The sequence below is a fragment of the Aptenodytes patagonicus genome, chromosome 4 (genome assembly GCF_965638725.1).
Source record: "Aptenodytes patagonicus chromosome 4, bAptPat1.pri.cur, whole genome shotgun sequence".
Classification (NCBI taxonomy): domain Eukaryota; kingdom Metazoa; phylum Chordata; class Aves; order Sphenisciformes; family Spheniscidae; genus Aptenodytes; species Aptenodytes patagonicus.
The window spans coordinates 44,076,789-44,099,144 of record NC_134952.1 but is presented as its reverse complement, the minus strand read 5'-3'; the positions used below and the strand labels follow the sequence as shown (position 1 = coordinate 44,099,144).

At 39.1% G+C, this 22,356-nt stretch overlaps 1 protein-coding gene across 7 annotated transcripts in view; it reads left to right on the top strand.

Moving 5' to 3' along the window:
• Nucleotides 1-22,356, top strand: part of PALLD (palladin, cytoskeletal associated protein) — a 220,776-nt gene that overhangs the window by 134,215 nt on the left and 64,205 nt on the right. Inside the window, exon 1 of one of the 7 annotated variants that reach the window (XM_076336556.1) lies at nt 13,744-13,913. The exons of the other annotated variants lie outside the window; for them this stretch is intronic. The gene's annotated coding sequence lies outside the window, so the exon portion shown is untranslated. Of the gene's footprint in view, nt 1-13,743; nt 13,914-22,356 lie in introns of those variants that run through there. 7 annotated transcript variants of the gene reach the window in all.

The window sequence follows — 22,356 nt, the reverse complement described above, 5'->3', positions numbered from 1 at the left end:
AAGAAGTTAGTTTATAATCTCCTATGATTCCCTTTAATCTCTACTTTCTCACCTTCATACAGAATCTCATCCAGTTGCCTGTCATCATCTTGAGCAAACGTTGGGAATGCAGGCGAGACAAACTCCTTGCTTTCAGTTCTCATGCCTTGTATCTGTGATTTCGGAACAGGATTTCTAGGAAGGTCCTGCTAAGCCAGTAACAGTTCAGAGATCTAGCGTAGACCATCCTACGTGTATGATCCATGGATTTCTGACCTACTGGAAAAAATCTGGCTGGAAATTCTGATGTCATACTGAGCTTGTGCAAAGCTGAATTTTTGGTAGGAAGGGATTTTGTTTGTTTACTTTTAAATAAAAGAGCTCATGATCTTGCCAAATATAGGCATAGTTTAGTGTAGAGAAAAAAGACTTATTTCTGGCACTAGTAAGATCCTCTGCCAAAGAAATTAATTCTCTACAGAAGTGTTCACACGCTAGAATGTCCTTAAGATGTAAGAAGCACATTCCCCTTTTATTAATTTCAACTTCAAAACTTAAGTGCAAAGGCACCTAAAACTTCTTTGTATAAAACTTAAAAAGAGACGACAAAAATATTCTGATCAGATGCTTGCCATGGATTATTTCAGCATAAATGGAAATTTTGCAAAGCTGTAAGCAGCTGATTGCAGGTTCTTCTAGCAATGTGCTGTGGACATCGTTAATAAAAGATGATGCTATACTCTGAAGAGCATATTACTACTTACCAAAAAGCTGTCTGAATGCTTTCTCTTGTAACCATGGAAAATGCCCTGGTGGGTTTCACACCAATACCTTTGGCATAGGTGGGGGTTGTGCTGGTTTAGCGTCTCTTCGGTTGCCATACAGAGAGAGGACTTGCAGATGCAAGAAGTCGTGGTCTGTAAACAAAGTACCATACAATGGTGAAAGAGCTCTCTTAAAAAGCATTATGATACAGTATACAGTGTTGGAGTGGTTCATGATTCACTAAGTAAGGAGAAGCGCCAGTCAACAGCTTTTCTGTGTATTTTAGAACAATTGCATTCCTTTTTCTAAGCCAAAACATAGCCATCACCATTATATAAATGTAAATCTTTCTTGAGAAGTCTGGTTCTCTTCCTTCATTTCCTGTAGCATGTTAGCTGCGGCTTGTTTCAGACTGTTTTCTCTTAAGCTCCCAGAAAATGTAAACAGAGCATAAAAATCTTGTCCACAAATCTTCACACTAAGTCATTCCGAACTCCCACTAGGAGTACATTACCCATAAGATCAGTTATTGCAAATTACTATTGAAGTCTTTATTTTTTTTTCTTGAAATATATTGTAATGTCTAGGAAGAAGAAACCTGGTTTCTAAAGGACAAAATTAAGTCTGTAACATGTTGTGCTTTGACAGTCCCAGACTTCATGATGCATGTCTTTTTGTTATACTTTATAGTGGGTTTTGGTTGCTCTAAAGTTCTGTTCTCCTGAGCATCCAATAAACATGACTCCTACAAAGGAAGAAGATCTCACTAGTACAGCACATCGAGAGCTAATATAAAAATGATTTTGTATCGCTGAGTTAGTTTTATTACAGTGCTGCTTTATTCTCTGTTTAGCACTGTCTGATCTGTGGATCTTGTGTTTTCCCCAACAGACCGAGATGAGTTAAACTATGGAATAATGCTGTCAGGTTTTCCGTTATAGTCAGCTTCAGTTTGTCACTTCTTAATTTCATTCTGCCGCTCCTCACTGTAGGCTGTGCTTATTTACTATTTACCACTTGCAGGTATTACTAGTTTTCATTTAATGAAGTCATGCAGCATATATGTCTCTCTAAAACCAGACTGGAAAGTGGTCATCTACTTGCAATTGACAGTGATTGATTTTATTGATCCATTTTGATGATAACATGTTGGCAAATGTTTTCCAGATCTAAATACAATACAAGGGGGCATGTCAGCTATACATATGGAGAACAGTACTTCCTATTCCCATGAACCTGTGCCCAGCTCTCTCATACATGAGCATTGCCCTTGGCTGCTGCTGTAAATACAAGTCAAATGTAGGACTTTTTACTACTCATAACTGCATTATATTTCGGTGTAGCTTTCATCCAGGTTTCCTCCAGGATATGTTTTAGTACTTCTGCACTGAACGTTCTGGCAATACTATTTTGATATGAAAGCACATGGTTTTCATTCATATATATATATTGTTAATGTTGCTCACATGGGTTTGTAATCAGAAAAGCATGCATTAAGATTAAATGCAAATTCAATTCAAGCAATAAATTGATGTGTAGTAATGAAATATTGTTGACCAGAGTCTTGATATTAAGCAAATGTTTTTGGTTGCAGTAAAAGATGGCATTTCTTTCAGAATCCCACTTACATCTAGTTGACAAAAATCTGTGATACCTGAAAAAAAAATACATTTTTTAGATATGATAGTTACAGCATCATGAAAAGCTTTTCTGCACAGTTGTGCTTAAATATTTAATGCTGTGCTGGAAGTTCAGGCATGTAGTGCATGATGCAGAGTTCTTTTTCATATCAACTGTCTGTTTTTCTTATCATGGTGAAAACGCCGATATAGAAACGCCTTGTCTCCTATCTTTCTTGTGATTCCATGCAAACGTATTTTAATGGTCAGCTGAACTGCACAGATTAATTTTAAACTGGGAAATAACCATTCCTTGCCTGTGTCTGTGTGGTTGCCTATGGGTACCTATACGCTTGCATGTGTGCATTCTGTGTCTTTCCATGAAAGTTCTGGGAGAAATTTGCAGCAAGCAGTCCTTGATTACGCTATCTTGGTTTCAATGTGGAAATGTGTTTCTTTCCGGAGTATCTAAAATGTCTAGAAAAAGAAAAATGTATTAAGCCTACAGATTATATATTGGCCAATAAAATTTGGGACAATATTTTGATATGAAAGAAATAGTATATTTAGCTAATAAACTGAAGGCAGCAAATATAGCACTGATTTTTAAAAAGAGTTTTCAGGGAGTTTCAGGGGACTCTTGACCGATGAGCCCAGTATCTGAAAAATTAGTAGAAATAATAGTATGATCTAGAATAAAGAAATTAGAATAATAAGATCATGAACATAATGTGACGTTTTGGGAAAACAAAATAAATTTTGTAAATAGAGGTAGCACCTCACAAATCTATTCAAACGATTTGAAAGAATCAACAAGAACCATGTGGTTGAGTGAAGTCTAGTTGATACAGTCCACTGGATTTCCAAAGGTTTTCAACACAGTCCATTTTGAAAAGCTTCTGAAGAAACCAAACAGCCAAGGGATAAAGGCTTGACAAAATATATCTTCTTGCCCAAATAAAAATAAGTGTTTAAAAGAAAGTAACCAAAAATAGAAGTAAACTGTCAGTTCTCAAAAGTGCAGGAGATAACCAGTTGAACTCCACACAGAACTGTGCTGAGTCTGGCACTGTTCACCATATGTGCCTCTTTTCCCAGATCACTTATGTTTTAAAAAACACCACAAAACAAAAACCCCTTCCTCCAAACAAACAAACAAAATCAGTGTTCAGGTTTCAGGTGTTTAGGTACAACAGGTCTGTAAAGAATTATTTTTAACAGTTAAGTCAATGTATATTCTCATACTGTGGCAGGAGATTTGTTGAAGTTCTGTATTAGAATATATTATTATCAGTATGTGTATCTATACATCCAGAATATGTTAAGGTGTTAAGTCTGAGAAATATGATAATGTGTTGTTGATTGTGCTTTAGAATATTACTAAATGTCTTAGCACTTATGTTACAATGCTGGTATTCTTAATTTTTATTACAAGGCTGAACACTAGTGCAGAAATTCAGGTTTTGTTTTACTGATGATAAAATGCTAGGTTTTTTGACTGTTTTAATAATTACTTTAATAACAGTAAAGGATTTTGTAGTTTACGGATTTGGTGTTCCCCAGCAGCAGGTTGAAACAGTTGCTGCCAGTAGTCTAAACTTGATAAAGGGTTGTGCACCGGTACCTAATGCCTTCATAGTCAGCTGATAAAACTACTCAGGCCCACCAGGTTAATGATGTGATCTTTCCTGGCACATTTCTATTCCACTGCTCCTGCAGAGCCTTCTATTTTTTGACTACATAAAACTGCCATAACACTGATGTGGAGCTGGACAGCACGAGTACATTCTGGCAGAAGTGCAGGTGGGACAGCATACAGTGCAGTTCTCTGAGGGCAGCGCTTCAAGCCCGTGAGCCGTGGCAGCATCTTTCTCAGTCTAGTTGCAACTGTTGATTTACTGTGTGCAGTGAAGTAGTTTGAGTGAGTGGGTTCACTGGGGGAGGAGAAGGAAGGATTCAATTGTGCAAGCACAATTGGCAGCTACCAAAATGAGAAGATGGCATGGGGAACGCATATGCTCTACTTGCTGAAAGATTGCCACTGGGGTCAATGGTAGCAATTTAACTACGTGGAGTATTTAGAGAGAGAAAACATGTACTTTGAAATCTGTTTGACAGAGACAGGTCTGGAATTGTCATTGAAAGTCAGTTGAGTAGTAACTTCCAGATCTCTGGGAGATCATCCTTTTTCTGCAAGGGTAGAGGCCTAAGCTTTCGTATGCATTTATCTACATTTTTAGATAGCTTTCTTGAGAGCACTGCGAGTTCCTCATTCAGCAGAGACGTACTGTTATTTGCAGAAGGGAAATATGGCACAACAGCAAAAGAGCAAATGCAGAACAGCACCTCAAAGGTCAAAGGATATGTCCTTCTACCCTGAACATATCTGTTATGGTGTCATTCGTTCCATTCAGAAGAACTGATGTCAGATGGCAGGGCCTGGACAGTAAATTGCTTGCAGAATCAGCAGTGAGTTATTTGTCAGTAGCCTGAACACCTGCTAGAGATGATGGAGTTGTTCTGAAATAAACCAGTACTGCTGCAGCCTTTAGCAGCGGAGAGGATGAGCTTCATGAGATATCCCATTTTGTTTTAAATTACTATTTGACAATCATATGTCCTTATGACTTTTGTTTAATTTATTCTTAAAGCATTTCTGTATTTTGGATTTTAATTTTAGCATTTTCTTTGTCAGTTATGAATGTTTTAATTACATTCATCTCGAAACAGATAACTTGAAACCAGGAGATTTTTCTGGACATAAATTCTACTAAATTGTTCCTGTACGTTTCTTATTTTGCCGAAGTTGTTTGGTTGTTTTTTTTCTGAGGTGAATTTTAGCATTATGTACGTAACGTAAATATGATGTGGTCAATATATTTCTTATTCTGCTATTCTTATTAAGCTCTTTCCTTAAGTTTTTCTAGTTTGAGAGTTCCTCACAAGTAAACAAACTTGTTTAGGCCTCTGAAGAGGGCAAGAATGCAATATAAAAATACCAGAGTCCATTTTCTGTTGAGCTGAAAATATAACTGGCTTAATGTGCTGGGTGCAGCTGAAGGAGTGTTATAGGAAGGTGGTTATAAATGCACCTTTGTACTCTCCATAATTGGTTTTTTTTTCATGCGCTTGTGCCCAGGAGCAGTCGCTATTGCCCTGTACATCAGTGACTTAACGCAGTCCTCTCTTTCTTCCAGTCTGCTACTTGTTTTCTGCTTCGCCCAAACATCCACAGGAGCTTGCAATAGTGGAAGAACTTTTAGCATTACTTAAGGGCTTCTTTTCATGACTTAATACTAAGGAACCATACTGAGAAATACGGGAATGCTTCCAGGCTCCCAAACAGAATTAGAAAGTTCCCAGTTTAGCTACAACTTCTTTAATTTGTTGCAAAATACCGTTTCTTGTCACACTGCCTTAGAGAGGACCGTCTCACAAGACTTTTACTAATTTTGAATCATTACTTCATGAAGGGTATTCCTTTTAAGGAGCCACAGCTCAATAACTTCCTTAGTCAGATAGAGATATCTCTGCATATTAATGTTTTTTGTTTCAGTTGTCACTCATGGACATATTCAGTATATATTCTCCCGAACTGTTATCATTTTCACATCTAAATTTAAAGAAAGAAATCACTTCCTGCAGGATTCCTCGGTATTTATTTAAAAAATGACTATCCCATAAATGCCTGTGATATTCCACTTCAGAAAGACTAAATGTAAAAGATGTGAACAAAAAATACAGTGGCCAGCAGGGCTAGTTCTTTTATTTAAGTGTTCTTCCTTGCTTGCTGTTGGTCTTGCATATGCATGTACGGTTAGACTGTAAATTCTTTCTCGTGAAGTACCTGACACACTACTAAAACTGAGTATCGGGCAACAGTAATAACAGTAGGGAGTGTTCTGCTAGCGAATTTACACCGCCTTCCAGCAGGTACGCTGCTCTTTATAATACTACTTAGAAGATTTTAGGGATATTTTGAGAGTAAAACTAGACTCCCTTGCTTTCTTCCTGTAGCATGACAGAATAACCACTTTTTAAAAAAGAGGTAGCACTGTTGAGGGATTCCTTTTTCTCTGCAGAAAGCAGCAGTTAAATCCCCAAAGGACACGCTGTAACCTGTTCTAAAGAACGATGAAAAATATGACAAGAATCTGTGAGTTTTTACACTGGAACTTTGTAACTGCGTTTTCCTTTGTCTCGTTGCCAGTGGCTCGCACACGCTGCTACGGCAGCTTAAAAGGTGACACTGCTCAGGAAACCCCCCACGGCTTTGCGCCTTTAAAGGTAAGGCTGCTACAGGGGGACGAGTGGAGGAACCAGAAATAGTTTGACGGCGGTGCTCGAGAGGATGCCCGCTGCGTGCTGCGGAGAAAGCCCGCCTGCCCGGCAGCGGCTGCGAGAGGGCTCCGCCCGCGCCGGGGCCGCCCCGCCCCGCCCCGCCCCGCCCCGCCCCGCCGGCGCCCGCGCCCGGGGAAGGTGCTCCTTACATGGGCATGGCCGCGGCCGGCGGCTGCTGCTGCTCGCCCGGGGCCCGGGCGGGGTGGCCCGCTGGAGCCGAGCCGCGGCCGAGCCGGGGGCGGCGCGGCCCGGGGGGTTCAGCCAGACAAAGAACAGTCCCGGCAACCAAATAAGGAAGTTGGAGCGGGAGGATTTCAGAATACGAGCAGGGGGGAGCGGGCGGGGAAGCAGTCTTTCTGCAGGAAGCCGCTTTCCGTTGGTAAAAGCGAAGTGGTAAATGGAGGGGATCAAGGCTCACGAACTTGTCCTTATCCTTCTGTAACCTTCTGCCAGCAAAGCTGACGAACTCAAGCTGTGTCTGTCATATTTTCTCATGTTTCTGAAACCTCTTTATAGATTTTTGTTTATAAAGGAGGGGTCTTTGGCAGCCCCGTTGGTTAGCAGCTTGAAGATAAATGAGTCTTCCTCTGCCAGGGGAAAAAATCCCATTGTAGATCATTTCAAGCATTACGAAAACACGTCATGAATTTTTGTCTACTGCAGCGTTCTAATGAAAACTTAGAAATTCATCTAGAAAGGGTACATATGCACCCCTGAGAGACCAGGGTGTCTTCACAGTTGAGAACAGTAGTAGAGAAAGAGAGAGAAGAAAGAAAACGAGTACTAAAAAAAACGTCCTGATAATTCTGACAGAAAAGCATTTCGTAACGAAATGACTTGGTGGAAAAATATTCTGGGATATCAGAAATGCAAGTAAGCTATTGTTTTAAACATAGGTATGGAATTCATACCCTGCGATCCTAATTCCCAGTGTCTTGGGACTTTCCACACACACACACACTTATACGGGCTGAATTCAAAAGGTCTTATTCCTGGTGGGAAAAGGCACAGAACACCATTCACCTTTTCACTGCAGACTTGCTTGGAGCAGGAAGAATCGACACAACAGAAACATTCAGTAGATGAAGGAGCTGCTGTGATCTCCGCTGACTGTGTGAAAGCTAGAACGGAGAAAACTAAATAGCTGTGGGCACAAGCTTCAGCAGTAACGTTTAACATACTGGCCTGGTTTGCTCTGGTTTCAAAACATTAGCAACAGAATGTCTCCTAAATTCACAGCCTTTATAGCAAACAATTAAATGCACTATGAGCTTGACATCCTGATGAAAGAAAGTAAGTTATGCCTTGATCTTGAAATTGTGTCCAGATCAGCTCATAAACAGCTACTGAAAAACATTTTAAATGTTGTGGGGAAGCCTGACTCAGAAGAAACAGCTTCTTTATCTTTCCTGACAGGCCTCTCAATTACAGCAGCTGTAAGTTACTAAAGTGTAACTAATTGAAAGATACAAGACACTCAGTATTACCGTATCAGGAGTATTTAAGAAGAGAATGTAGTGTTGAGATTTGAGTTGGGAACTGGGAAGGACTTACGGGTGACATTCAAATTGCAGCAACCACCTGTGACTTTATATAAGCCTCCTAACAATTTAAGCGTCTGAAGTGTAGGTAGACCTGTCATAGATCCATAGGGATGCTTGCAAATGTGATTTCAGTATCACAGTTGAAGAGCGTTATGCCAATGTTATTATGAAGTAAAGAAGAAACCATAGATACAATACTAACAAAAGCACGGAGGGTAAGCCTTAGGCAAGGTTATTTTGCTCTTGATCCCGATATGTTGATTGAAACAGAAGAATATATTACAAGTGGCTTCGTAATTTGTTTCATTAATAAAAAATGGAGACTCTTAGAAGACTAGTAGAGTGAGGGAGAATGAAAGTGCAAGGAAAAGCTGCAAGAGTTGGGAAACGAATACAGGGGAGAACCAGCTGCACAGCTTGGGAGAGAAAATAAATTGGACAAAGACTTACAAAATAGTTCTCCTTTGTGGGGTTAGTGAAACTGGCAGCTTAACATGAGTCAAAATCCTTTTGAGTCTGAGGAGTGAATTGTTTTCCGGGTTATATTTTGTTATATTTAATGTAGCTATTTCCAGAGCTCATACACGTTGCTATACCAGTAGTTGTGCAGGCTAGGAAATTCTCGCAGATCAGTCATGGTCAAAACAGGCTGAGAACATGGGTACTGAAGTATCTAGGTACTTTAAGGAAGCCATCGGGATGCTTGACTTCTCTATGTGCTTGTTGTTCAACCACCACTGTTCCAGTTCCTTGTTGAAAGTGCCTATATCGTAGACCCATGGTTTTTCTCCATGCCGTCATAGGGGTTACATGGTAAGTCTAATCAATACCATTTAAACAACTTTGCAAACAGTTGTAAACAACTGAAGACCTTTGCTATTTTAGTCCAAAAGGTGAAGTAATTAGTATTATAACAAAGAAGACTTAAGCATGAGTCACTTCATCACCATGTATATACACGCATGTGTGTGTATACATATATGTCCATTAAAATGCTAATTGCCTTCTTATGAAAATTGTCTCAGCAGTAGAAACTTTTAATCTTTGTTTTCCTCTATGTATAATGAGAAGTTTGGAAAAAGGTCCTGTTTTCATTTTATTTTTGTTGAATCATGTTTTAATAGATCGAGGACTTTGCAGTATGGTTTGCTTTCAAATGTTGGCTCTAGCAGCAATGGTTTCCTCTCTGTAAAACACATAACTGATGGTGTGTATTGGCAGAATTGAAAGTGATGGGAAATGTTTGCTCAAGTACTTTTCTTGTAACAAACATGTGACTCTTTATTTTCCGGAAGTGCTAAGAAAAACAAAAGCCACAAACAACTTGGTACTCCTAGTTCGACATTGTGAATTTCACCAACAGGAAATAATACCAAACAAAGCACTTTACAGTTTCCACCTCAGTGTCTGCCAACACCAGCAAAGTCAGGTAGTACAGGATGCTTGTAATACAGGATTCAAGAGACTTTTGAAATAGTGCTGAATGCTTTGGAGTGGTACATGTTTGGCAATTGCCATTTCAGAGGTACAGTTAGTCCCTTTTGTTTTTAGGAAAAGCTAACTTTGCATTTTGGCCTTCTAAAGAAATCTTAAACCCTCATGCATTCCAAGAAAATCAGTGGCCTGTTCCTGGCCTAGTAGTCCCCATTCAAAGCTTTTAAATGTTGTCAAGTACAGTGTGGGAGGGAATGTAATTTTATGGAGGGTTTTTTTTTTTGTTTTAAATAAAAATTTGAAAATCCACAATGGTTGGCATGTCAAAGCTTATTTTGTATAGCTAGCATAAATGGGATGCATTTCCTTTATGTAAGAAAAACAGGGAGATTGCTGAATTGGGCTCCATAAATCATTGAATTCAGTCAGCTGCATATGAATCAGTTTGAAAGCTTGTAAACTCTTTCAGTTCCCTTGTCTAGTCCTTCAGTGCCTATGTTACTGCCATTTCCATCTGAGCTTAACGATGTTTGAACTGTAATATGATGCAAAGCTCCATTGTGGCTAGCTGAATACTATTTGGGTTGATTTACAGGCATGCCTATATTCTTGAATTAATTTCCAGTTTTTAAGACCAAAAGAATCTCGTGTCATGTGTCTCCCCCATGTAGAAAACACCATTTGAATCTCAATCACAACTTCTTCTTCAGAACTCAGACCTCAGAATTTTTTTAGTTATATTTTTTTGCTTTCTTTTTGAAAAACATCCTGTTTTGATTTAAAGAATTTGAGAGATCTGGTCTTAACTAGCATGATCAGAATTGCAGACTCCGGTGTAGATTTTAATGTCTTTGTTATTCACCAGCTAGGATGCTAAAATTTTGCATATCATAATGAAGAAAAACCAAGTAGGCAAGTAGAAGACAGGAAATAGAATTGTGCAATTATTGGTAGCATAGTAGCACCTGGAAACTAGCTGTTGTGGATGGCAGTGGATGTACGCTCTATTAAAATACACTTCCTTCACTGAAGATACACCACAAGCAATAAGATTGCATTTAAATACTACAATTTATTCTGTAGTAGTTTAAGAACTTGACAGACTCTCTCAAGAAGTCCATTGAGTTGTTTTATCTTCATTTGTTTTCTCTCAAATGTCTGTAGATGTAATTACTTTGTGTAAGGTCTTTCTCTCTGCATTTTCAGCCTTTTTTTCCTGAAGTCATCCTTTTTAGTTTTTGTACTTTAAGCAATACTAATCTCATTTTATTTACAGGGTGGCATAAAAAGTGAATCTTCATTTTGTGAGGATTCTCAAACTTTGAATGAATGCTAGCAAAAAAACCTCATATGACTTCAGGCAGTTTGGTGTTTGCCTGTTTTACTAATGGCATTTACCATTACCTCCATTAGTTCACAGAAGATAATTGTTGGGGTTTTTTACTGCATTTTTCCAAAAACTGTTTGTTATAATTGTCATTACATTTTAAATATTTCATTTAAATATTAGGACTTCATTGGAGTTGTATGCAATTGTCTTTTTACATGTAAATTAGCTTTCCTCATTTTAGTTTGCCCGTCATGCTGTACATGTAGCTGGAAACTCCTTAAACTAGAAACAAATGTTCCTGGAGCTGGAATGATAGGCAAAGTTGTTTACAAGAAAGAATCACAGATCATATTAAGTTAAGCATATGGTTTTGTTTCCTTTCTCTTTGGATCTTTATCTCACATTGTGCCTCATGTTTGGTTCCCAGTAAGTTGAGCTTCATTTTCACTTTCCATGCCCAGTTATGCTTGTGGAGTCACAGTGAAGCAAGTGTCTTGAGCTAAGCTGATGTGCACAAGCTGTCTTTTTGCTTTCATCTTCCATCCCCATGAAGTGAACACGAGCATACATGCATAGACATAAAATCCTTCTTCAAAATTCTTGGAACATATGTGCAAAATATGTGCAATGTGTAAGAGCTGTGACAGAAGAAAAAGTCAGAGAACTCGGTTTTCTTTACTGCAATGCTAATTCACTCTGTTATAATCAAATACAAAGGAGAAGGTGCAGTTAAGAGACGTGAAGTCCAGGTACTGTTTTTCTATCATTGGCTTTTCCTACCGTACATTAGTCCCTTCTTTGTTGTGTGTGTTAGGTTATCTACAGCTATTACTGGCTGAACTGTGTTCTGCTTGTTAGATAAAATACTATCTTTGACCAGCATACTTACCCAAAATCATATAGAGACCTGATTAGTGATGAGTAATATTCTCATCTTTGTAGTATCTTAATACTATGCGTATGGGCTACCATGCTTCTTCCCCTAGTCATGTACCAGAATTGGAAAGAGTGTTAGTGCAGTGCCAGTCTTCTCGCTGCCAGGACTCCGGCATGTCACTCTCTGTCCTAGCAATGGGGAGATGCTTTATTTCCCCCTCCCTTTTTCCTACTTGGCAGCATTCCTCTGTTCTCCCTGTTATGTTCTGGAGTGATCGAGTGATGTGGAGTGAGTTCTGAGTCCTAAAGAGGGCTGGGTGGTGAAAAGGGGGTGAAGGGGGTTGCATAAGCAGGGCAAGTTTCAGTGCCACCTTGTTCCGCATCGTCCACCGTAGAATGAAATTTCTCAGGTGCAGGTCTTGCTCATTTTGGGCGTTCATACCAGTTGGAGAAAAATAGTTATGATGATGTTCTTATGTAAACCCAACAGATTCCAGGCATCCAGAGCTGGAGCTGGACTATAATACACACTGGTTGGAAAGCAGAGCTGAAAGAAGAAAGAGGAGCACCCTTACTTTCAGCTGCCCTAAAATCTCTTAACAGTCGTCCAGGATGTTTAATAGTAGTGAGATAAAAGGCAGCATGTTCATACACTTCTTTTTGCTGTCCACGTTGTAGCAAATTCAAGTGATACCACCGATCACCATTGTGGATTAAGCATGGATTTGAGAACAGAGGTTTTATAGATGTGTCTTTTGAGATTGTCCATCTTGTTTTAAGCAGATGTTTAAGTGGATTAGTTGCATTCTATGCTTACTCATAAAACTGATGTTAGCATGTAATCTGTGAGAAAGCACTGGATCCAGGCCAAGTGGGTTCTAGCAGGAAGGGTATGAACCAACAACAGAAATCTCTTCTTCAGTCTTCATCTCCTTGTGGAAAAAAGAAAGGAAAAAAAGGAGTATCCACCTCCAAATGATGCCCTTAGGGGAATATACAGTAGTAATTGATGTATTTACAGTAAGCGTTTGGCACTCTGGATGGTTTTGCATAATTAGACTGCAAAATAATGTCATTTTTGTAACGTTACAGTAAATGTTCTCTGAACTCTGATGCTATTCTTTGACAGGTGAAGAAGACACAGGAGATAGATTGTAAAACAGGTGACTGAAGTGTGCAATAGAGTGATATGGATTTTCTGAAAAAAAGTTTTAAATTGAGTTTAACCTGAAAACTCAGGGACTTGGTAGTGATGAGTCGTGGCATAAGTGTTAGTTAGAAAGAACAGAAAGTATCAGAAAGCTTAGAAGAATAACTTGAGACGTCGCTTCCACAGTTCTACGTTAAAACATGTAGCTGTCCCACCACCTCTGTCGTGCAGACAAAAATGATGTGGAAATCACAGAAACTTTTCCTACGCAGAAAAGCTAACGTAAACTCTCGTGGCAACACTCTTCTGCAGCCGTATGGCAATATGGAAGAGCCTGGGGTGCTTCCTCTGCTCTCTAGGCAGCTGCAGCGCCTGCTTCTGCTTTAGTAGAAATTTCTCAAGCGTTTCTACCGCCTACAATGGATGCCGAGTTCCTGGAGGGAAGAAAGTGAACTTCCAGCATGGGAGCCGAGCCTTTTTTGGCAAAAAGCGTATCCAAACGTCCCGGTTCTCGCAGCTCCGAGGGGAGAGTAATTAAGGCTTAGACTGCGGCAACAGGGAAAGACGATCCCGACGGCGATTCGCTGCGGGAAACCCACATTTCCCTGCCGCTCCCAGCAGCCTGGTAACGCCTCTCGCAGGCATCGGGGAGCCCAGGGTGACCGCGGGACTCTTAACGTGAAGCTGCCGGAGTGGGACGCGCCGGCGGAGGCTCACTGAGTCACGGCGCGGTGCCTGCGCCGCCCGGCCCGCCCTATATAGCGCCGAGTACCTGCGGGCGCCGCTCCGCCCCGCGCTCGCCGCCGCCGATCGCTCTCGTCCCCTGGAAACTTGCGCTCGCCTATGTGGTAACTGCCCGCGTAAACGTTGCCGAGGTAAGATGGCAGGATGCTTTCCTGAGTTCGTGCGTGACGTGTTTTCTTCAGATGAGGCGAACCGCACGGCAGAAGCGGTGATGGAAGGCGAGAGGTCAGGGCAAATGAAGCCGTGCTGTAATCGAATCGGGCTGACCGCGTTTCTTCCGAGCAAGTTTTTTTTTTTTTTTTTTTTTCACGGCTGTTTCTTGCCCTTTCAGTTTGCCCCATCTGTAGTTGCATTCGAGTTTGGCTGGTGCACTTTATTTGCCGACCTTGGCCATCCCCTTGGTGTTTCCAAAGGCAGAAAGGATGCTGTTGTGGCGGCAGCGGCTGTGTGTATCTCTGGAGCTCAAGACTTGCTAACTCAGTTGTTAGTTTGTTAGTAAATGTGACAAAGCGGTAAAATATGAGTGCTTTCGCAGCCTTCTTTGTAGGAGACTTCTGTAGGAACCCGGTGATGCTCCTGGATGAAAAGAGAGTTGGTAATGGCAGGAGACTTGGATGTTTTAGAAAACTTACTGTGGCTTCTTATCAAAATTAAACCAAAATCAAGCAAAATATTGGGTTTTTTTTTTTGTCCTGTGGAATTCATTAGTCTGTAAGGAAGACATATTTCGTGACTTAGCAATGGTGTACTCTTGTAGCTAACTTTTTTGTCGAATGTTTATCATTGAGTGTTGAAAGGAATTTTTTGTTACTTAGTAACTTTGTAACTTATAACAGTAACAGCTTTGGAGATTTTTTTTTTTTCTTTTCCAAGTCTGTAGCAGACATTTGTTTAAATTTTAGTTGTGAAGACAAAAAAGTGAAAGTTTCCTGGCAGCAGGCACATAATTAGAAAGAAGGCTGGGAAAAGTAAGACTGGCCTTCCTTATAATGATGTGTTTACAGAAACTTGGAAAGCAGAGATATGCATTGGCTATCAAAGAGAAACCAACGTCTGCTGTTGGAACATTTGGGTCAGCCTTATATTAAGGAATATGGCACTGCAGAGCATACAGCTAAAAATAGGAGCGGACACATTCAATGTTTCATTAGGCTTTGAGGTCAAGAAACTGTTTTTCCACAGTATTCTGTGGCTGTATTGAACTGAAACCATGATTCCTGGGACCAAGCCTTATATTTCTGAAATTAACTCCGTAAGATGTATTACATATTGTATGGAAAGTTTTATGTCCGCTCACAAGTCTGTGTGCACCGAAATACACTGGAGTTCTGGGGTGGGAAAAGTTATGGTGATGTTCTTAAGGAAGCCCAACAGTTTCCAGGCATCCAGAGCTGGTCTGTGATTCACAATGCATACCAGACATAGAAGGATTAAGATACAGAACCGATAACAAGAGGATGGAAAAAACATATAAAAAGTTAAATGGCTCTCAGCCCATGTGCGTTGATTGTATCTAAACCACTTCACTGTGAAAAAAGGGGCAAATACTTGTGAGAACAGGATTGTGAGAGAGATTCTGTGGCATCCTGCTTTCGGATGGGGAACAAAACCTGAGAGAACTGACTGCTTGTGAAATAATATTCTGGTACTAATTTTCCTGACTAGGAGGAGAAACCCTGTGGGAAAAGGTGGGGACAAAGGGATAAGAGTTTGAATAAAAGAAACTGGGAAGATTGAGTAGGAAGTATACAGATGTTCTTACAACTTTTGAAATCTTAGGAATATACAAGTAGGATTTTGTTGGAATTGGGAGTGTCTCATTTGGATAAAAACATTTCTCTCATCTTTGAGATAGTAGAAACCTGATAATCACAAAGTTAGAATTTACCAAGTTACCATACACTGCAATCTGACATAGAAGTTTTCCTAAAATTGGAATGGTGGATGTGTGGTAAACGTTTGTTAGCACTTGGCAGATGTATGTCACATAGCTTTTCTTGTAGCTTTATGAGAGCCAAGCAATTTTTTTTTTTTTTTGTGAAAAACTGTTCTGAAAATTTAAAGTGTGATTTCAAATAAGCAGCCTGATGTATCAGGATTCCATTAAAAAGCACTGCTGTAAAATACATGTTTTTATGTTCTCTTACTTAGAGAATTTTCTAGGACTTCATTATTATCTTCAAATTGTTCTTCAGTTTCTCTCTCTCTCTCTCTTTTTTTTTTTTGTGTGTGTAAGAGCAGAACAGTTATACATATTGTCCTGGCCAAGCTCATCTTGCTGGACACTCATGCACCTATTGCTGTGGGCCTATTATTTTTGACTAGCCTGAGTCTACTGCTTTCTTTTTGCAGAGACTGTGTGATGATTGCAACACATAAAACTGCAAAGTGTTAGTCTACAGTTATTATTGGTTTTGTACAGTTACAATTATTGTAAAGTAATTATTGAGATCTACTGTTCCAGGCAACAGAAAGCAACTCACTGTGCTCTGCTCTGCACTGAAGAATTTTTTGAGCTTATACGACAGTTGTGGAGGGCATGATAGTCTAACCTCTCCACAAACAGGAGTGGGGTTGCAGTTTTGTCATCCACTTTGTGGTCTGTATGACTGCAACAGCCATTTCTAATAGCTATGTTAGCTATGTTAGAACAGCATGCCTCCGTTTCTGTAAGGACACAGTGGTAAATCTGATGAGTAATGTTCAGCTGTTGGGTTTTGGGCATTGGAAGACAAAGGGAGCGGTCTGGCTGGAAATGACTTGTGGGATGCTGGTCAGCCCACTTACATGGAAAATTCCTTCTTTCTCTCCTGTACAGAATTTCTTTCTATCACTCTGCTTCAAAACGATCCACGAGAAACTCGTCTTATTTAAACTTACCTGGTTCTCAGCTGGGCAAAGTAAACTGATCTGACTTGTAAAATCATGTCTTTGAGGGGAAATTATTGTATTCTTCAAACAGCAAATTAATTTCTCAACCAGCTCTGCTTAAAGTAACTGCTTTGTGATTTTACTCATGCCAACATTAATGTGGACCCATGTGCCTGGGAGCAGAGTAGAGCATCAATCAGTGTGATGTCATGTATATAGGTTTTCTCTGTGTGTATAGCATCGTTTCCTGTAGATTATGAATAGTGGTAGGCACTAAACCTGAAAGACATGAAGATAAAGACCTTTGGTTTTAAAAAGCTGAGTTTCTAAGATGAAAACGTGTAGATAAGGGAAGTGCATGGGGTGCAGTGAGGAGAAACTGTCTGAAGGATGAAGATAAGTATATGCACTGTTAGTTACATAATTTCCATATGAAATGTTTTGTGTTATTGTCAAATGTCTTTTCATTTGCTGTTTAGTCTCGAAGAAAGGAGTCTTCAAGTATTTGGGGATCTACTGGACCTTTACTGACCTGAGAAGAGTTTGTGGCCCTAAGATTTTATTTTCCCAATAAAAATTTCAGGGTTATGTAGAACATATTAATTAACTGATAGTCCCATATACTCTTGAGAACATAATCATTGGCTGGAAATCTTTCATCCTGGGAATATTCTTTAATCAAAATATGCCTATGGAATTTTGTATTTATGAATCATCTTCCATCTTGGAAATATTCCCGTCTTCTTAACAGATAGGATTTCAGTGCTAGATTAAGTAATAAAGTTCCCTTTGGAGTGAAGCTCCCACTCAGTAATAGCAATACTGAGCAATGATTTCATAGTGATAATACATCCAATTAGGAAGAATACATACAGAGTAATTACTAACCAAGTTATAGTATGCCCAGAAGACTCATTTTAACCTCTTATTCTGCAGAAAGGGAAGAGGAGAGTCTTTTGTGACCACAAATGTCAGAACTTCCTAGAGCTTTACAGATCATTTAATATTTTGGTATTCATATAATTAAAAAAAAAAGTTTACTATGCCATCATAACTATCATAGAAGGAGAACCAATAATTAAGGCAGTTCTTTTTACATATGTGAAGTTTGCTTTCTGGATTAACACATGAATAGAAAACTTAGGAAATATTTTTCCTCTGCATTGCTGTTTAGACACTTAACGTGGTCCTTCTCCCACCTGCTTGAGACATTGGCCCTTGCCAGGGCAGGAAGTTTGTATTTCCTTTATTGAAGCAGAAAGTGATTGTAATTAGTGTATTGTGTATGGCACTCCCCAGCGCTTTCCTTTTTCACAAAGGGAAGGAGTTTAAGGTAAACAGCATTTATTTTTATATAAATAAATAAATACAATGGGCTCAATTTAGTGCTGGGCCTTTTTCTGCCTGGTGCACCTGTGTGAGATGAGGCAAGAAACAACTGAATCTGCTTTCCCTAGTTTGCATAGTGTGTGTGTCTCTCCAGGGATGATTTGAGTATGAAATCTTGGATTTCATAATAATGATAATAACTTAGATTATCCTAAGCCATCCTTTGGTAGCAGTTATTCAAAATTCATTCCAGTCCTTCCTAGTACTTTCTTCTGAGACTGGGGAATTTTATTCCTTCTTGTCAGCAAAAAATGTTCCTCTTGAAGTTCCTCCTTGAAATGTTACCAGTTTCAGAAGATGGTCTATATTGTATGTGCTGGTCTAAAACATAGGAGAAGAAAAAAAAAATTCTTCTAATTCTTCTTTTTGAAGAAACCAATCTTATATCACAGTTCACTATAGAGTATTTCAAACAGAAAGTGGCAATGTGAGCTTGATTTCGTATTTCAGCCTTAAAAATGTGGAAGAGTTATTTAGTTGAAGAGTTGAGTTTGTGCATCAGGAGCTGCTATACTGCATTGCCGAAGTATCCAAGTTTTGGTAAATGTTCATAAGACGGCACGTCTCATTTGTCCTTTTGGGTTTGTGTAAAGTGAAAGCTTTCTAGAGAAAGACGATTATTTGCAGACATGATGTGTCAGCCAGCAGAAATGTACAGGAAAAGATTTTTTGGTTTTCATTGGCAACATGGTTACGTTTTTCTTTCCAGGCTAAAATGTAAAAATAGATTAACACACAAAAATCTGTTTTAGCAATGTTAACATTTATACCAACCAACTAACTCCATCAAATTCAGAGTGAAGAGTGATATTCTTGTCTTGTATGCTACTGTACCCGTTAAAGCAACACAGTAACTGAGGTGTGCATGTAAATAATGGGAGAACATAGGGAATATGTTTACATATAAGTTTACAACATCAGTATTTAACTCCTTGCTTTTATGATCTCGGGCAGGATTGTTTTAATCTTTGCATTTACAAGAAAATGACTGAACTTTGCTTTAAAAGCATTTAATTTAGATAAAGATTTAGTCAGCTGGATTTAATTTTTAAATTGCAATTTAGAAAGAATTCCTCTCCTATGATGAAGAATCCACTTCAGAGAGCAAGAAATGCATGCAGGCGGTATCTGGTGGGCTGGAGAAACTTCATTAGGAGTTCCTGCCTGGGCTCTAGTGAATAGAAAAAGACTATGGAATATTTTGATTTTTTTTTTTTTTTTTTTTTTTGGTGCTGCTTCTGCTACAGAATCATTTAAAAAGTATGATCCCAGTTCTCCAACCACACTGAACACAGAAATCTGGTTTAAATCAAGACCTGCATGTGTTACAGCGACTTTTCTCAGGAGAGCCAACCTGCTGGTTTTAGGCCAAGCTTTAAGCTGGGCTTACTCCTACCCATTTTTGCACCTTACTCACAATTTGGAAGACTTATCCTTAAAAAAGGATCATTATGTTATTTCTGTAGTTGGATTTTGTCATCTTTTTAAATTTTTACTCCATGGCTGAATTCATTCTTCTGAATAGACTGAATCACAGTATGAAAGTAGTCACTAGAAACAGAATTGTTTCTTTCAGTTCTGTTTCAAAGACCGTGTATGTATGTACGTGCAGATGTGTGTAAAATGTATGTTTCTGACTTCAAAGAACAGATAATGCAGATTTTTTTGATGAGAGGAGATAATGCAAGTCTGTTTCTGTGTGCAGATGTATCTAACAGTGTGTGAATATACACATATGTGTGTGTGTGTCCATACAGAGCATAAGTAAAAAGCCATATCTGAATAATGGGGATGATTTGTTTAAAGCAGCTATTAAAGTGCGGAACAATTTTAATAGCCAACTTTGGCTAGCGGAGCAGATTCACCAAGGCAACATAGAAAGTTTTGCACAAATGAAAGGAGAGTTTCCTTGCGCAGAAACCCAGTTGTGCTGTATTTCTTCCAGCCCACCTCACTGTACTTATTTTGGCTCTGAAATATAAAGCCTTTCTTTTCAGTGTTTGAAGGTTTCGGGAGGGCATCCTGATTTATGGCTCTATTTTGCGGTGACCAAAGATCTAGTGAATTTTTTAGTACAAGTGAGGCTTTGAAAACCCCAGAGGTGGTCATAATATTTTGTGGATGGGGTATTTTCATGCACTCTGTATTTGTGTGTGATCTGTTAATTCCCTAATTTTAGGGAATTAAAGGAAAGCATGAGTTACTTGGTATGGCTTGGTATGATGGTGAGTCTGTTGCAAGGTGATGCCATTTACTTCTGTGCAAATCCAAGGCACCTAAAACCAGAATTACATAAAGAAAATTTAAAGGGTGTATTGAAATCCACACTGACAGCGGTGTTGGTGCATAGCTACAAATGTCTTTCAGACATGTTCATGAAAAGAGTGCCTGGGCTTCAGAAGTGTTTTCATCAGTATTACTCAACTAACAAGCCACCAGACTGTGTATTTTGCTCTATAAACTGCAGATTCTTTTCAGTGAGCAGTCAAGAGACTTTTGTGTTTTCTTTTCCACAACAGACATGTTTTCTCATCTGACACGGCCAAATTCTACTGTTTTTCTGTTTCTAAAGCTACCTGATAGTTTTCATATATCCATGATAATTCTCACGCGCCTAGGTTCAATGTCCTTGCCAAATCACAGGTTTATTCTTTCACGTATAACGTTTGTAGCCTATTTTTTCAGGCAATAAATAGTTTGCCATACTGTTTGGCTGTGTTCTAGGGAGGGAGTCTTGACTTCCTATAAATCTTCATAGTTTTTCTATCTTTATAAAAATCTGGAGACCTATATGTAACGTAAAAAAGAGACACACCTCTTCTATCAGTTTCTGTAGACATACAAAATCCAATTTATAAAGTGAGACTACAGAAGTCCAAACTATATTGAAAGTACATTATGTTGTCTTATGAGTCTCTAGGATGTTACATGTGGTTTCCATTCTTTTATCTTTAGTGGCTTTCGGAGTTTCTGCTAGAGATTTTGAGGTTATTAACTGTTTAACATTTTCTTAAGTTGTTCGTCAGGAATTTCTGGAAAATGATTCCTTCCATTTTCTGCTTTGTATTAAAATACCCTCTAAACCTCTTCTTTCTTTTTTAAAAAAAGAAGAAAAAATTTTAATATCAGCTGTATTTCAGGAACATTTGTGCTCATAGGACACAGAGCTTTCAGGAAAAAAAAAAACACGTTAGAAGCTGCTTTCATATATATGCAACTGAATTAGATGAGGGTTGTGTGCATATTTGTCCACATAGATGAAGAGGAAAAAAAGAGTGCCTATTAACATAAAACCAAAATGATATGTCAACATTTTCTCAAACAAAGAATGAGCTTTCAACTGTTGACTCTGAGGTTAGTTCTATGGTTGTCTCTGTCCCATAAAACACAGCGTCGCTAAGTGTTTCTGAGATTTTAGAAATAAAAATTATACAAATGATTCTAAAACTCTAGGTTCCTGTGTCCCCATCCCTTCAAAATTTAGTGGTCATGCTAATGGATAGGTATAAAGAGCCAATTAATGTGAATAATGACATCTGAATCATATGAAATACCCAGAAAAATGAGCAGAAGACTCAGAAATCAGGATCTCTTTGCCATGTTTCCCTTGCTCTCCCACCAATTCTATGGCTGCCATCAGCAACCAGCTGCAAGCACCACATGAGCCTTCTCTGCAGCCCTAGCTGGAACATATTGCAGTAGTCTAGTCTTGATGTCAAAGGTGCGGCCTGTGGTATGTGGACCAGTGTATGGTGGAACCATTCCCAGGATGGTGAAGCTCAGTGCTGACCACATGCATTGCAGTTCACCCAAGATCAAGGACCCGATTTCAACTCTGAGGACTCTTTTAAGGAGGGAAGCAATGCTTTCTGGAGCATGAGCTGTTATTTTAAAGGAGCAGGGGTTTGCGATTGCCTGTCTAAGCTTCAGCGTATCCAGCTGGTCTATGATACTTCACTGGAATTTTTCCTATCACAAACAAACGGTCGCAGGGATTCTGCAGGTTTGCAGAAGTATCAAGAAGTTTAGACCCCAGAAACACACACACAAGTAGGGGATGTTCTGTTTGTTACAGACTGCAGTAATAAATCAGGGCATTAACATGTGAGCACCAATGTTATAATTATAAATTAGTTTCAGGTTCTTTTGCCATGCACGTCTTGAGATGAAGCAAGCCATTCGTACACTTCTTACAAGGATCTGATTGTTATCTATGGGCATGGCTCTTTCTGTGGTGAAATGTTTGGTTCAGAAAAAGTATTGATATTTTTAATGCTAGATTTAGCATGTTGTTTTACTAAAAGGCAATAAAAT